This window comes from Phyllostomus hastatus, unplaced genomic scaffold (genome assembly GCF_019186645.2).
Source record: "Phyllostomus hastatus isolate PE091 unplaced genomic scaffold, TTU_PhHast_1.1 phas_scaffold_1674, whole genome shotgun sequence".
Taxonomy (NCBI): domain Eukaryota; kingdom Metazoa; phylum Chordata; class Mammalia; order Chiroptera; family Phyllostomidae; genus Phyllostomus; species Phyllostomus hastatus.
Window position 1 is genome coordinate 1681151 of NW_025334011.1, and position 15388 is coordinate 1696538.

Consider the following 15388-nt stretch of genomic DNA (forward strand, 5'->3'; position numbering starts at 1 on the left):
AGATCACAGTCCACTTCAGAGAAGGCCCTGGAGAGGGTATTTGGAGGTATTTGGAGTCCTATAGTTCTCATTCCTCATTCCCCAAAGAATCTTAAAACAGTAGTTTGCATTTATTAAATACTTAGTATGTACCAGGCACTATTCCAGGCATTTTGCACTTACATACTCATTTAATTTTCAGATTATTCAGCTACTAGTCTCATCATCTCTGTTTTATAAACTAGGAAACTGAGGCACAGTGTGGTTGAATCATTCCCTCAAAGCCAGGACCCAGGCAACCAATGATGCGATTAGTCATAGTGATGCTTTCTTTTCTTCGCTGCACTCAGAGATTCTGAATTTCACAGGAAGGTATCCGGATGCCCCTTATCAGGATGTGAATAGCTTCTTCAGAATCTCAACAGCTGGCTGGTGCCCCCTGGGGAGTGACGTTTGGTCTGAGAGGGAACTAGGATGAGCAAGCAGCTGGCAGAGCCCTGAGAGGGCAACGAACACCCAGCCCTCCGGCAGACGCCTCCGGCTGGAGGCTTGAGCCCCTCGGGGTAGAACCTGTTGCTGAAGCCCAAGGTGGGCGCTTCTGGTTACCAACATCTGCGGGTCTCGGTGGTTTCGCGGTGTGCAGGTAGGGGTGCAGGTCTGGCTGGACTGGGGTCCCCATCGCCTGCCTCTGGCTGTGATGATTCCTGTTAACGACTCGGAACTGTTACTGCGGATTTTGCGATTTTACTCTTTCGACCTTTTCCCAAGCCTTTCCTAAATTCTTCGAGCACCCTTTGTGGACTCACAGTCCAGGAGGGTGTGGCTTTAATCACCAACCGAGCGCTTGGGGGTCTTAACGCCCAGGCTCTGTGGACCACGGGTGGATTTCTCCTTCCAGGCTCGCGGAGCTGGGACCCGGGGAGGGACCGGGGGCGGACCAGGGGACGCTTTCTTCACCATAAAGTTATCCAAATACCCTTTCTGGTGCTGTTTTGTAACTTTGTTGAATCTCCTTGTGAAGCATGATTGATCCTAGCAAGGGTTTTGCAAACTGTTTTCTTCATTCTAAGCTTTGTTTATGTTTGTGTACGTGAGGCTGCATCTTGTGCGTTTCCACTTGCCAGCAAAGCTCAACTGTTGTTTCTTACCCCGTTCTGGGACACCACAGGGCCCTCCGTGAAGCCACTAGGAGAGATTTTTTAGCCACCTTTGTGGATGAGATAGGGTTTCCAAACAATGCCACGTTTCACCTGTCTTCTGCCAAACCTCCAAGAATTTCCAACAACATTTCAGCCCTTGGTCAAAGTTAGGGTCTGGTGTTGGAGTTCTGGAAAATTATCTGCTCTGTGCTGTATGCATGTGTGTTTTAGGCAGAACTCTAAACGAAAAAACAAGATTCATTATTTACCTCCCTCGTTTCCCCCCAGCTAGATATTTTAAAGACTTATTTATTTTAAAGAACGTTAAATATAAGATGACAAACAATACGAAGATGCTGTGATATTTTTCTGATTAAAGCAAAAAAGTTGTTTTAGCCATGTGTCTAAATTCCTCTTTCAATTATACATTCAAATCATTTTTGACTGGTGACTAGTGAAGGGGAGGACGGGTAAGTCGTGGATCATGGTTTCTAAGCTGATATATTGTTTTTTTTTTCAGCCGGAATCCTAATTAAACCAAAATAGTTTGTAAAATTATCGTAATGGTGATATTTTAAGTTAAGGTTTGATTTGCATAATCGCTATGAAATGCTCAAAGAACCATTGTCATGCACACAGAATTGAGTGGCAGGTATGTGCAGAGTTTTCAGCCTTTCATGTGGTAAAACCTTCCACAGTTTAACCATTCAAGAAAACAGCTTCTTCACAAAATATACTCTCCTATCTTTAAAGCCACATATTAACATTAAATAGTAGATATTGTGATACTCTTAAACATGCTTTCACTATTGCTTGATAATGACTCATGCATTACTCATAAATCGTTATCATATGCTTTGTATTAACATGAGTTTTTCTTAGATCCATATAATCCAGTAAGGTCTTTTCTACCAGCCATTTTTACTGATGTCTATAAGCACTTTCTGGAGAGTGTGAATCTTAAACTTGTATTTTTCTTCATCTATCATCTCTCTATCTATCTATCTACCTATCTATTTTATCAGGTATTTTTATTATTGAGCATTTTGTGAATACATTAGAAAGTATTTAAGAGTATACATTAAAATTTTGTTTTGATTTTTATAACTTTTTAAATTTTATTTATTTATTTTTAGAGAGGGAAGGGAGGGAGATAGAGAGAGAGAGAGAAACATCAATGTGCGGTTGCTGGGGGTTATAGCCTGCAACCCAGACATGTACCCTGGCTGGGAATCGAACCTGGGACACTTTGGTTCCCAGCCCGAGCTCAATCCACTGAGCTACACCAGCCAGGGCTAATTTTTATAACTATTTTACCTCAGAGCTTGTGTTACGAATCAGTCTGTTCATCAGTATTTTCTTTTACAGATGTCAAAGGCTGTAGAATGCATAGGTGTAAATTCACTACTACCCAGTGAATGATTTGATTCTGGAAAAGTAGTTCATTTATTGATCCTGGCTTTTCTGTAAGTGCTTTTGATGAGGATTCCATGCAAATGCCTCTGATAAATATTCATGAATATTTTCACAGGATTGCACTAAAATAGATTTCCAGCTGTAATAGGGATGCTCAATAAGGAGAATTTTGTTCCCCAAGGCTTCAAATGGAAAAAAATACAATAAAGATTAAATCAAAAATAAAAATATAATTTTGTAAATTAGCACCCTCCTTGTTGTGAAGAGAGGGACTTGATTTGAGGTGAGACCTTTAAAACTGTCATAAGTTCTAAAAGATAAAAAATATAAAACCACATTTAAAAATATATCTATACAGTCTTTTAATAATCTTACCAAATTATTCTCTTAAGCACATGAGTTTTATGCTTGCCATTAGCCTGATGTTGGCAGCTGGATTTTCTTTTCTTTCTATTTCCCTTTAGTTTTAATTTCTAGCTCTGTGGGATAAATGAGCTCTTAAATGAATTTTCCAACTGCCTGGAAACTGAACATGAAGGGTCCCAAGAGTCCCTGGCTATATCCTATCTAAGGCAGATGTAAATAAAGCTCCCCAGCAGTGAATTGCAGTGGTTGCCACAACAGACAGTTCTTTCCAATGGGTCTCAGGGCCCATCCATGCCTCACCAGGTTTTGAGACATACTGAGACTTCTAAAAGTGAAGAGATCAGATTCTCTTCCCAGTCAGCTTCTCACTGACTCTGTGCCTGAGGCAAATCATTTAACTTCTTGGAGTCTAAGATTTCTCAGAAATAAAAGGATTAGTAGAATATGCTTTCTAAAATCTTTTCACTACTCTGGTTTGCCTGTTTTTGTGCTAAAAGGAAAGGTGTCTGGGGTGTGTGGAGGCTTCAGAATCCTTGTTTTGACACTTGAAAGCAGCTGCCCTAGGCAAGGCTCAAGAATTCTGACATCAATGTCTTCTGTGTAAAAGGGGCTGTTTGAAGGAGAGTGTGGCTGGTATGTACGGCTGTGCCGGATGCAGCATCTGGTACATAGAGGATGCGCAGTGATGTTTTCTAAGGCACCCATCTCCGACAGATCTAAAGGTGCTCTGGCTGTGTCAGGGAAAAGATGAACCAAGTGCAGAGAAGTCCCCCCTGCATGTTCAGGTGGCCATGCCCGGTATAGTTCTTAATGAGTGCAACAGGGAGCAGGGGAAGGGAGGGTCAGAGACTCATGCATGTTATGGAGGCCTCGTTGATATCCCCTCATACTTTCCCGCCCCCTTCCACAAAAGCCAAAATGAGTCAGGACAGCACCAATGTTAAATTGATCTCAGTGCCACACAGTCTGAAAAGACATGCCGTCTTCCAGTTTCCTTGTCAAACTAGGTTCACCTCTGTTTCAGCTACAGACACCAGACACATCACATCAGGAGAGCAGCGCAACCCAAATCACACCAACCCAGTAATTTAAGGAAAAGAGAGAAAACACCACAAACCAAATCACCCAGGAATGCCAAGAAATTGGCTCTCCCTTACCTTTGTTGCTATGGAAAAGTTAACATTCCTAAATATTACTGAAGTATATTTCGTACTTTCTTTTTGGGGCTGTGGAAAGAGTTCCATTCATGTGCTTGCACTGTGGCCCTTGCAGACTAAAGTACCTTCTTCTAGGACTGATGCACCTTTTTCTAGTTCTTCACAGAAATCTCAGTTGACTTACATTTTCAAAACTCCTGAGGGTCTACCAAACATGTTAGAATATTATAGCTCTGCATGGCATTCCTACCACATTTAGAAAACAATTCCCCAGGGCCAAGTAAGATAGTTACAGCTAAACTTTAGTGAACAGTAACTTCGTGTACACTAACTTAATCCTCATGATTTTAGAAATTGAGAATAACCACAGTCTCTGTGTTGTTGATAAGGAAACTGAGGCTTGAAAATAATTTACCCTAAGTAAACATATTTACTAGGCTGAGGAATCAGGATAATGAACTTGTGTAGCCTGGAAGTCCACATGCTTAAATTCTATACTGTAGGCCCCTGGGGAGATAGCAATAGCAGTCAAAGTACTGATTCCTGCCCATGCCAACCCTTTTCAAGCAAAAGCTGCATACTTAGGAAAAAATAACTATTGCAGTCTTGACAAAGGCTTTATAAACAGAAGTAGAAAGCATCAGTCACTCGTGAAGCTTTTCCAATCCCCCACCTGAGTCCATCCCAACACCACACAGTGATCCACAGTCAAGTCCGGGTAAATGTGTTTTCATGGTTCTGAACGAAAATAATCCTCATGATTTTCATTGTAAAAAGTTGTTCCCAACCCACATTGCTGTTTGCATTCAGGGGAAAAAGCAACAAGTTTTCTGGGAAAGGGGATATTTAGAGAAACGTAACAAGAAGACAAATGTTTCTTGAGAGAATGTCGTGTCAGACATCCCTTTCCTCTTGCAAAGTGTAGACTCTTACAGAGGTGTCACCGCAGTACCTAGGGTTTCTCTTGTTATTGGGGATTTCATTCAAAGTCTTTAAGTACAAAGTACCTGTTTAAGCTTTCTAAACATTTTATTTTACCTCCTGTTCCTTTACTCTTGGCGCATTGGCACTAAAGGAAATGTGGGCTCTCTAGGAACACAGCTTCCAGTCCTTCCTGTCAGCAGGGTGTACGGCACTGGTACAGGCGTTCTCGCTGCCAGATTCATAGCCTTGCGTTTCCCTTTGCCCTGACTCACAGTCTGCTGGTCTTCTCTCTGGCATTCCCCGTTCTCAACAGGTTTGCAAAGTTTATTTTGTCCTTGGGGAGGCACTTAATATCATTTCAATTAGAAGGCTACTTCAGGCTTGAAAGTTTTGGCTGGAATCCTGCCTCTTTGAAGAATTCCCTTTGTCCCTACTTAATTCGGCTGGAAAAGCTACCCTACATGATTTCGGACCTAGAGTGCAGCTTATGCTTCTTCCAGAACTAGCAGCCCTGGAGGCTCTCCCGAGCTTCCCCAGTTACCCCTATCCTGAGCTTGCTTTTTTTTCCCTATTTTGATTATTCAGGTTTTAGTAACTTCTGTTTATGTTTTCCTACAGAAGTAGAACCTTGAATGTTCCACAGTATGCAGAGCCTTAAATGTCTCTCTGAGCTACCAGTTAACCAATTTCTGCAAATTATAGTATCTATTTACTAGAGTGTATGAATTTTCTGGTAATAAAACCATGTTATTAGCAATAAGAAGATGGATTTGTCTCTTCAACTTTCCTACCAAATAGACAATACTTTTGTCATTTCCACTCATCTAATTCATAAGACAAATTGAACAATGATCAACAATAACAATGCTATCATGCATAACTATAAAATGTCTAGTTAAAAGAAAGGCTTATTAGAGTGTTGTAGATTACAATAGTTTTGAGTTTGGTTTGGAGTATTTTTTAGTACTTGTTTTTCTACTATTTCTTTGGTATGTATTTTTATTAATAATGCCAAGGTTTTTTATGTATGAGTATAATCATATACTTTATTTACTTATTTTAGAGTTGACATACAATGTTATAATAGTTTTAGGTATAATTTCTATTTTTAATGTGTTGATGTCATAGATTGCATTGATAGATTTTCTGATGTTTAATCAGCCTTGCATTCCTAGAATAAGTCCTTTTTGATTCATTTTTTATGTCTTATTTAATCTGAGGTTTATCTGGAAGCATACTTTTTAGAAGTGTCTAGAAGACTCTTTAAGTTGATTGCTGTATTTTATTTAATACTTAAAAAAATTCTACTTCTGAATTCTATAAATCTGCCAACTATATGGTGACAGAGGATGACTGGGGGGGCACTGAGTGCAGTGTGCCAATCATGTGTCATGGAAACGTGCACTTGACACCTGGACTATCTCACTCACCAATGTCACCCCGATCAATTTAATTTAAAAATTAAAAATATAGAAATAAATAAATTCTCTGAATCTATACAAATGACATTCATTATCTATTCCTATTCATATTTCTACTGTCAGGTTTTGGCATTATATTATGTCTATTTTGAGCAAAATTGTAGATGTCCTGTGAGCAAGTTAAAGAAGTACCTGTTGGAGAAGTAAGCGTGTTTCTTAAGAAGAGATAAAAGAAAAATATCTAGATTTACTTACAATTGCAGGAAGATAGCCTCTTGTATGAGCAAGTTATGTTTTAAATGAAGTGTTTGGTGCCAAGAGATAAGAGTAAGGAGACTTTCTTTACAATATTTTGGTGATGTAGCCAAAATATGAAAAAAATAGTGCCTTTTATAATCTCTTTTTCCAATATTTTTCCACCAGCAACCAGTAATCATGAGTTTTATTGGCATTATTATGAAGTTTTAAAGCTGGAACAAACATTAATTTTTCTTTTTCTTCCTAAGTTTATAGATTATCAAACTAAAATGTGCAAATATTAAGTCAATATAGCTTAGAAAGAGCCAAGATGAGGAGCCAAATTTTTTCCTTCAACTTTCTGTTTGCTGTTTTACATTACTGCTATTCACCATAGTTCACAGCTTTTAAAGACCTTGTAAAAGAAGAAATACATAAAAGTAAAGATAATACACTTTCCAATACAGAAAAGGGAGAAAGTTCTCATTTCCCTGAGAACTTTGAGTAAACCATTATAGGTAGTTCTACTAGGTCATCTACCCTGTTTTCTGTGGACCATGTTATTAAAATGGAAAGTACTCATCTACTTTGTTCAGATAATTTTAAAATCTACCCTTTAACCTTGCTTTTAGTGCTCTATTAAACAGCATAATTGGAGCTGTTTTCTGGGCAAGGTTTATCCTAGGCAAGGATAAAACTCCAAAAATGAAATCATTTGCACTCAGAGCATGTCTTCTTAAAATTACATATTTGGAAAGAGGAGCCAAAGTACATTTATTAAATAGAATCTTATAGCACTCAATTTCAAAGCTGCATTAGTTTTTGGTTGCTGTTTGTCAGACCTGGAGAGGAGTTTTCAACTTGTCCCGACAAAGAATACACATGTTCCGATTCATTCAGCAAGAACAGACTTTTAATTTAGCTTGTCAAGGTGTAGTACAATACAATTTTTTTGAGGGTGGTTATTTTAGTAAAAACAGGGAAAGGGGCCTAGGAAATGATGTTTTAGTTAATGTTGTAGAAAACAGACTCTTGCCAATTTGCAGAATGTGGTGTTTTATTTTAAACAGTTGGGAAACTTTTAGTGGGAGAATTTTTTAAATCTATTGCAATTGTGGTCATGGACTGTGGTGTGGACATGTTAGGATTTGATAAAGAAGAGATTCACCTTACAAGGCTGTGCTGTGGTCCACAAGCAAATGTTCTCTTAGGTATTATAAGTTCATATTTATACCAACAATTCCAAATATCAAGTATTAGATATTGCAGATTTTACATTTAACTGAGATGAAAGGCTACCCCTTCAGTTTAGAATAAATTATAGTCAAACATTCCTTAGTGGGATTTATCTAAATGTAAATTGAATACCAAGTAGTTGGAGAAAAATGTCTTCTACATTTCTGGTTCATTTTTAATGAAAATAATTATTTTTATTGACATATAATTATAGTTTTCTCATATTATCATCTCCTTAGCTGGAAAATTACTTACCATGGTGAGGTTTCTTTGACCATCTGTAGAAGACATTTTTATATGCATAGATAAGAAACCTAACTGTTAACAGTAATATAAAAGAAAAGTGTTACTAGTAAAGGCTGACCGAGTGTGAATACAGTAGTTGTAGAAGAAACAATTTGATATTATTAGATTAGTGATAAATCTCATGACCATAAGTCAAGTTATAAGAGAATCGATTTAAAAGAGCTCTAAAATGGAAACAGAAAGAGACTTTGCTTGTGATGATGGGTGCATGATGCTATGTGCAGACAATATTTTACTGAGTAAGACACTTGAAACCTGTATGGTTTTGCAAACCAGTGTAACCCTAATAAATTCAATAAGAAATAAAAATAAAGGAACACTATTTCCTATTGAAATGAAATAGTCATTTGTACTGGAGTAATGTAAGATATAATAGGTTTTTGTTTTTCTTCCCACACCTGTGCCATCTGGTGTGTTATTGTTGCACACCAAACAGAAATTTAACCCTGAGTTAAAACACATTCTTCCCTGTAGGAAGGCTGCTTTATTTTTTTTTATTTTATTTTTTTTTATTTTAATCATTATTCAAGTACAGTTTTCTCCCTTTTACTCCCAATCCAGCCCACCCACCCACCCCTCCCCACTTCCCTCCCATTACCACCCTCCCCTTAGTTTTTGTCCATGTGTCCTTTAAATTTGCTCCTGTAAACCCTTCCCATTCTCCCCTGGAATTCCTTCTTCTCTCCCCTCTGGTTACTGTCAGCCTGTCCTCTAATTCAGTGTCTTTGGTTATATTTTGCTTGTTTCTTTGTTTTGTTGTTTATGTTCCTGTTAAAGGTGAGATCATATGGTATTTGTCTTTCACTGCCTGGCTTATTTCGCTTAGCATAATGCTTTCCAGCTCCATCCAAGCTGTTGCAAAGGGTAGGAGCTCCTTCTTTCTTTCTGCTGCATAGAATTCCATCGTGTAAATGTACCATAGTTTTTTGAAGGCTGCTTTATTTTTAAACAGTATCTAGGTCGTATCCAGGATAGTGAAGTTTAGAGTTCCATGTGTAAGTCTAAATGTCCAAACTCTACAGACCAACAAAAACAAATAATGTCACATAATAGATCATATTTTCATGTTTCTTATCTTGTAAGAGTTGTCATAAACAGTTGGTATCCATATACAATCTGACTTAGGTTGTTACCAGAGAAATTCCCAGAAATTTGGTTCTTCTTGCCAACGTAGCAAAGAATTACAGATCAGCAAGCCTGCTGGTATGCAGGCAAAGTTTATCAGTGCTGTGTTCTAATGGGAAGGCAAAAGCAAGGGTGGCCAGAGGCTGGGTGGCCAGGAGCCCCCAGTGTGGCAAAGAGAGCCAAGAGGGCCAAGAGAGCGAGTCCTTTGTTCTGAGGACTTATATAGTTGGTGGGACGGGGTGAGGGAGTTACATATGGATTGATGAGTAAAGGTGGTGCCAGCTTCTTCCCTGGGGAGACATGACTACCCAAATGTAGGCATGTATGGGGTCAGTTAGTCTGAGTCCTTACCTTGCTCCAGACTCTTCTTGTTCATTTTGCATAAGTGATGAGAGGCAGGCAGTTAACCAACGGTGTTTCATGGGCTTTTTCTTTGGGCACTATAACCGCCCCCTTTTTTCCCTTCCAGGCCTTGGGATAAATATACAGTCTCAAAGTTTTCCTTTTCCCAGCTAGTGGAGGTGATATACAAAGACTTTGAAGGGCTCACCCCTTACACCATCTTGTGTTCAGAATGCCTGGCAACCTTATCCAACCAGGCTCAGAATGACTGGGTCAGCAGGTGCTTCTAGCCTCCAGTATTAAGTTCTTTAGTAGACTGCAATGGTGAGGGCCCTGCTTTTATTTCCTCTCTGGCTGCTCATCCTACCATAACATAGGTATTTTCATAGGCATTTTTTGGATAAGATGCAGTTGTTAGATTAAATTAGGGGAAGTATCATATGAAACTTTTGGAGAAGGAAAGCTAAACTTATATTAGATAAGACTAAGAGACCTAGAAAAGTGTTGGCAATATGTGATGACACAGCTCTTGTGTGTACTACAAGGCACTAAGGTCCTGAAACAGAGACAGTTTACACCGTTAGAAACTCAACGTCTGCTTTTCTCTTCTCCGTTTGTTGCTGTAGCCCTCCCACATTCTAGAGCAGTAGGTCAATTGTAAAGTCAATTTAAATATGTGCTGTCACAAAACTAATCCATTTGTTTAAAAGGGTGGGGCACAGGGGTCATGACATTTTTGGTCAAAAACTGCTGAACACTCTGCTCAGTATGGGCAGGTGCCCTAGTAAATCAGTCATCATGAAATGGGCAAATGCATTGAAAGAGTCTTCAAAAAAAATTTACTGAAGCTGAATGCAGCCTCTCACAACAATGCCAGCTGATACATTGTTACAGATGAGTTCTTGGAGCACTCACCTCTCAGGGGAAGCCTGTACTAAAGGGATCTGCCCTCCAGAAAATAATTGTTTTTTTGGGGTCCCCCCTTGTGAGTGTGTGTGTGTGTGTATATATACATACATATATACACACATGCATATGTATACATATACATACATATACATGCATGTATATGTGTATATATATTTTTCAGCCTAAGCACAGTAGCAAGTTAGAAATTTATGTGAAATGGAAATTTTCCATTTCCGTAAGAGCCTTGCTCTAAAGCCCTTGGGGTTGGTTCTAGTTTTCTTACCCTAGGGTTGTCTAAATTTCTATTCATTACCAGCCTGTCACAATCTTTTAAGCAAAATTAGATCCTGTATTCTTTTTTTTTTAAGATTTTTTTTTATTTATTCACTTGAGAGAGAGAGAGAGAGAGAGAGAGAGAGAGAGAGAGAGAGAGAGAGAGGGAGAGAGGGAGAGAGGGAGAGAGGGAGAGAGGGAGAGAGGGAGAGAGGGAGAGAGGGAGAGAGAAACATCAATGTGCGGTTGCTGGGGGTTATGGCCTGCAACCCAAGTATGTACCCTGGCTGTATTCTTGTATGTATCCTGTATTAAGGCTGAAGTGGCAGAGCAGTTCACAGCCTGAATCTGCTGCAAACATTCTCTTGCTCTGGGTTCCACAATGATTTAGGAATGGTGGGGGTGATTTAGCAAACACATCAGTAACCGGTTAGTAAATATTGTTTATGGCAGCCAAAAGCCCATCAAGTGCTGTGCTTCTTAGTTGTTGAGAGATAAAAGATACAGCATCTGGCTCTCCCTCTGCAGGGAATAACTATTCTTGCCTTAGACCACGGCTCCCTGGGAATGTCATTAAGGTAGCAGATGCCTGAAGTTTTGTGGGGCTTATCTTCTGCCCTCTGGTGTTCATTTGTCTTATCAAGGTATCAACTGTGGTAACTATTTTCTACTCACCAGGTCTGACTAATACAATTCCATCATTTCAGTAGGCCAGTGACAGGAATGTGAGCCATCTCTGCAGGACAGATCATGAAACTGAGTGGAAGAGTCAGCATAGTTTGACATAGCCCTGAGATAGATGAATGGAGATATACCACTGTCTCTGCAAAGGCAAGGCAAACTAGGTCTTATAGGCTGTGACTGTTCACATGGAGAAAGATGTCCTTCAGACAGAGTGGCATGCCAGGTTCTAGGGTCTCTGCTGTTTACTTCTGCAAAAGCTGTACTTCCGGAATAGCGGAGTAAGTGGACTCAATACCTGATTTAAATTGACAACAAGACTTGTCATTCTCTACGACCTTCTTTTTTCCCCACTGTAAAAATTGTCTATTTTTAAAAGCTTGATTAGTTTATACACACACTCCATTTTGCTATGTATAATGCACACCCACACTTTTGTGCACATTATACACAGGATTATTATGCCCATTATTATACCCAAAGTATGTAATCATTGTACCCATGTATAATGTGCATCCTTACTTTTCCCTCAGAAATTTGAGCAAAAAGTGCCCATTATACACAGCAAAATATGTAATTGCCATATAAAGAAATATACATATTCAGTGTGCACAATCTGATGAGTTTGGACATATGCAAACACCCATGACACCATCATCACACTCAAGGTAACAGATATATGTTCAATACCTGCCAAGGTTCCCACTGTGTCATTTTGCTTTTGTTTTGTGGCAAAAACATTTAATGTGAGATCCATTATCTCAGCAAATTCCAAAGTGTACCATGCATAATATTAACTGCAGATGCGATGTTGCAGTTGTGCACAGCATCACGGTGTTTTGGTCATCAATGGACCACACGTCTCATAAGGTCATAATGAAGCTGAAAAGTTTCTATCACTTAGTGATGTCACATCCAACCTAACATCTTAGCTCAAGGCATTCCTGTAGTTGTGTAGGTCTCATTTTAATGAGTACAAATGCCTGGACAGGTGAGCTTCCCATAATATTTCTTCTTTCAATGTTACAACTGGCCATTGGCGGGTGGGGAGATAACTGTCAGGAGGGCCAGTTCAGTAGCAGTATTTCCAGTCATCACGCTATGCCCTGCTGTCTGAGTATACCCATGCTATGGATCTTTACAAAGATGCTGGTGCTTTTCTGATCAATGTATTCTCAATTATTTGGTAAAGGGCAAGTTCTCTGGGCCTTCCTAGGGTACAGCAGAGAGGTAGATTCCTTCCTTAGTGTTATAACAAAAGTGTTAAAGAATGTAACTGTTTAATATCAGCTGACACTGAGTTTATTATAACCAACAAAACAGGTTTTTTTCTAGCTGCTCAAACTAATGTATTGAATTCAGAACTTTGGAAAATTTATGTGAAATAGCAGCTCTCTTCTTCTCTGTTGATATCTTGAAATGAGAATTTAAAGCCCTAAGCTTGTTATTATTTGGAGGCATTTCTTTCCAGTAAGCCAACCTACCTGAGATCTTGTAATCACCTCTTCCACCATAAAGCCCTAACCCAGCAGCTGGTTGGCCGTATTAAACCTTGCCTGCAATAGGCAGGTCATTCCATTCAAACGCCTGTGCTAATTTAACTTTTTCCCACTGCATGCAGTGGCTTACAAGTATTCCATTCTCCATTTGTGATAAAGTCATCTGAACTTTTACTCAAACTAAGTAAAATAACTCATCCCTGATTGCCATTTCTGAGTTTCTATTTCCTCCTAACATTTAGGTATACAACATGATATAAGTCAGAGTTCTGTTTATGTCAGAAGAGATATTTAATTCCTTTAACTCAGGAAGGCATTTAATTCAGGGACTTTTGTTCCTAAAAGCATCGGATGTACTAAAGGATCAGTGATCAGGGAAAGATGCTGTTGCATCTAAAGTTCTATACCAGGAATTAGAAAATCAGGAAGGTGTGGAACCAATGATCCTGTTTGGCTGCAGCACTGAAATCTATGGTTTAGAGAGAACTGGAAGGTGCTTGGTGGAGACTCTGTACCTGCCACGGCCCATAGAGCTGTCACTGCTGGAGGAGCAAAATGCAGCTTCTGCCTCCTCCACTTCCAACTCTCTTGTAACTGCCTTCACTGCTGGATCTAACCTAGAGCACAAGGTATTTCCTGTGATGCAGGGAGAGTACAGAAGAGGGTGAGAATGGTACTGACCTACTGCCAGGCAATCTGACATAGTGATTAAGAGCATGAACCAGACTACCTGGGTTCACATCTGGGTCCGCTACGTGCCAGTTGGGTGACTTTGACAGGTCATCTAACTTCTCTGCACGTCAGCCACGCCAGCTGTGAGGTACACACAATCTCTCTACACTGAAGACATTTTGAGAGTTAATGCATGTGGGCTATGTCTAGCAGTAACAATGCCTGGCATACAGTGAGGCCCAATGCATTAAGGAATCATTATTAAAATCAGTAAATGTAGAATATAGTTTTTCAAAAATCCAAACAAAATAAGTAAGCATTATATAACGGGTTTGTTTGGAACCATTTGGTACCTGAATTTTTTTCTTTTCTCTCTTTCTTTATTATTTTTTAAATTTGGGTGTTACTTTGCATATGACTCATAATAATTTAACTTCTTCAGGCATACTTTGTTGAAGGCTACATATTCTGGCAGCTAGTTTAGGTCTAATTAACATTGCTTTCAGGTAAGAGAGACACTACTATTGGAAGGCTCAGGGGAACATAGTTAAGTTGTTATTTTTTACTTTTTTATGAAGGCCAATGGAAATTTTTTAATGTTTTCATTCTTCTTTTTCTCTTTTAGGTAGGTTCAAAACTGTGTTTTTTTTAATGTTCATCTTAGGGATCTTTAAATAATTAAAATACATCTAAAGGTTTGTTCCCTACCTATAAAGTAATGGAACATAAACTAATCTTAATTGATTAGATTACAGTGTAATTAATTAAACATTACACAAGCTTGGTTTCTAATTTCTTAATGTTTTAAATTCCTTCAAAACTAGGTATGCTATAATAGATTGCCTACAAAAAGTGTTTGCAATTTTTCATCCCTTTGTCTACTTACCCCTTTTTATGTGAAATTGTAGATCCTCCCATAAAGAGATGGAGATTTATTTCCCCTATCTCTTGAATCTAGGCTGTGCTTTTGACTTTCATTTTTTGTCAATAGGAAGTGATGATATTTCAGGACTTGGGGCCTTGTGACTTTGACGTTCTCTTCCTCCTCTGCCTTCATCTCAAGAACATGCCCCAGATCCCTTCTAGAGGATGGGGCTTGTAGAGACACTGAAACAGAGGTGACTCCCTCCACTTGTCCTAAGAGAAGCCTCAGACATTGAGAAAGCCCAGATTAGCAAAATCACCCTAGCTGACCACACCCACTTCAGATTAGCAGAATTTCCAATCACTTCTGGAGAGTAAAAAAACCTTGTAGGCCCCAATGGTTGTAAAGTTGTTTGTTACACAGCATTTTTAAGCAATAGATAAGTATATATAATCACAAAAGGATTAAAAACTGAGCAGTAACTACACTTAAATTCAAAACGTATTTTTGTTTAGCCACGTCAGAAAAGCAGCATTTGTATGTCTTTGATCCATTTTCTAAACAGACAATGCAAAGCTTTTAAGAACATAATAACTTAAGGAAAATTCAGGGCATTTGCTTTCATAACCAAAAGCATGTTGTATTTCTTAGTCTTCCAAGAGTCTGTAGACAGCATACACAGGCCAGAGGAATTTAGTCATTCCTTATATTTTATATTCTACACTTATTTGCTCCTATGTTGAAATAAACAAGGCAATTTTAAGTAAAGAATGGTTTCTCTTTAATACTGCTGTGCAGCAGGAGAGTCAGCCTCTAAAAAATTGCTTTGAAAGAACTAAGG

The 15388-nt window shown here is 38.9% G+C and overlaps 1 protein-coding gene across 1 annotated transcript in view; it reads left to right on the forward strand.

Annotated features, from left to right (window-relative positions):
* Positions 1-494: 494 nt before the first annotated feature.
* Positions 495-15388, forward strand: part of NPFFR2 (neuropeptide FF receptor 2) — a 48662-nt gene continuing 33768 nt past the window's right edge. The window contains 1 exon segment of the mRNA XM_045858053.1: positions 495-622. The gene's annotated coding sequence lies outside the window, so the exon portion shown is untranslated.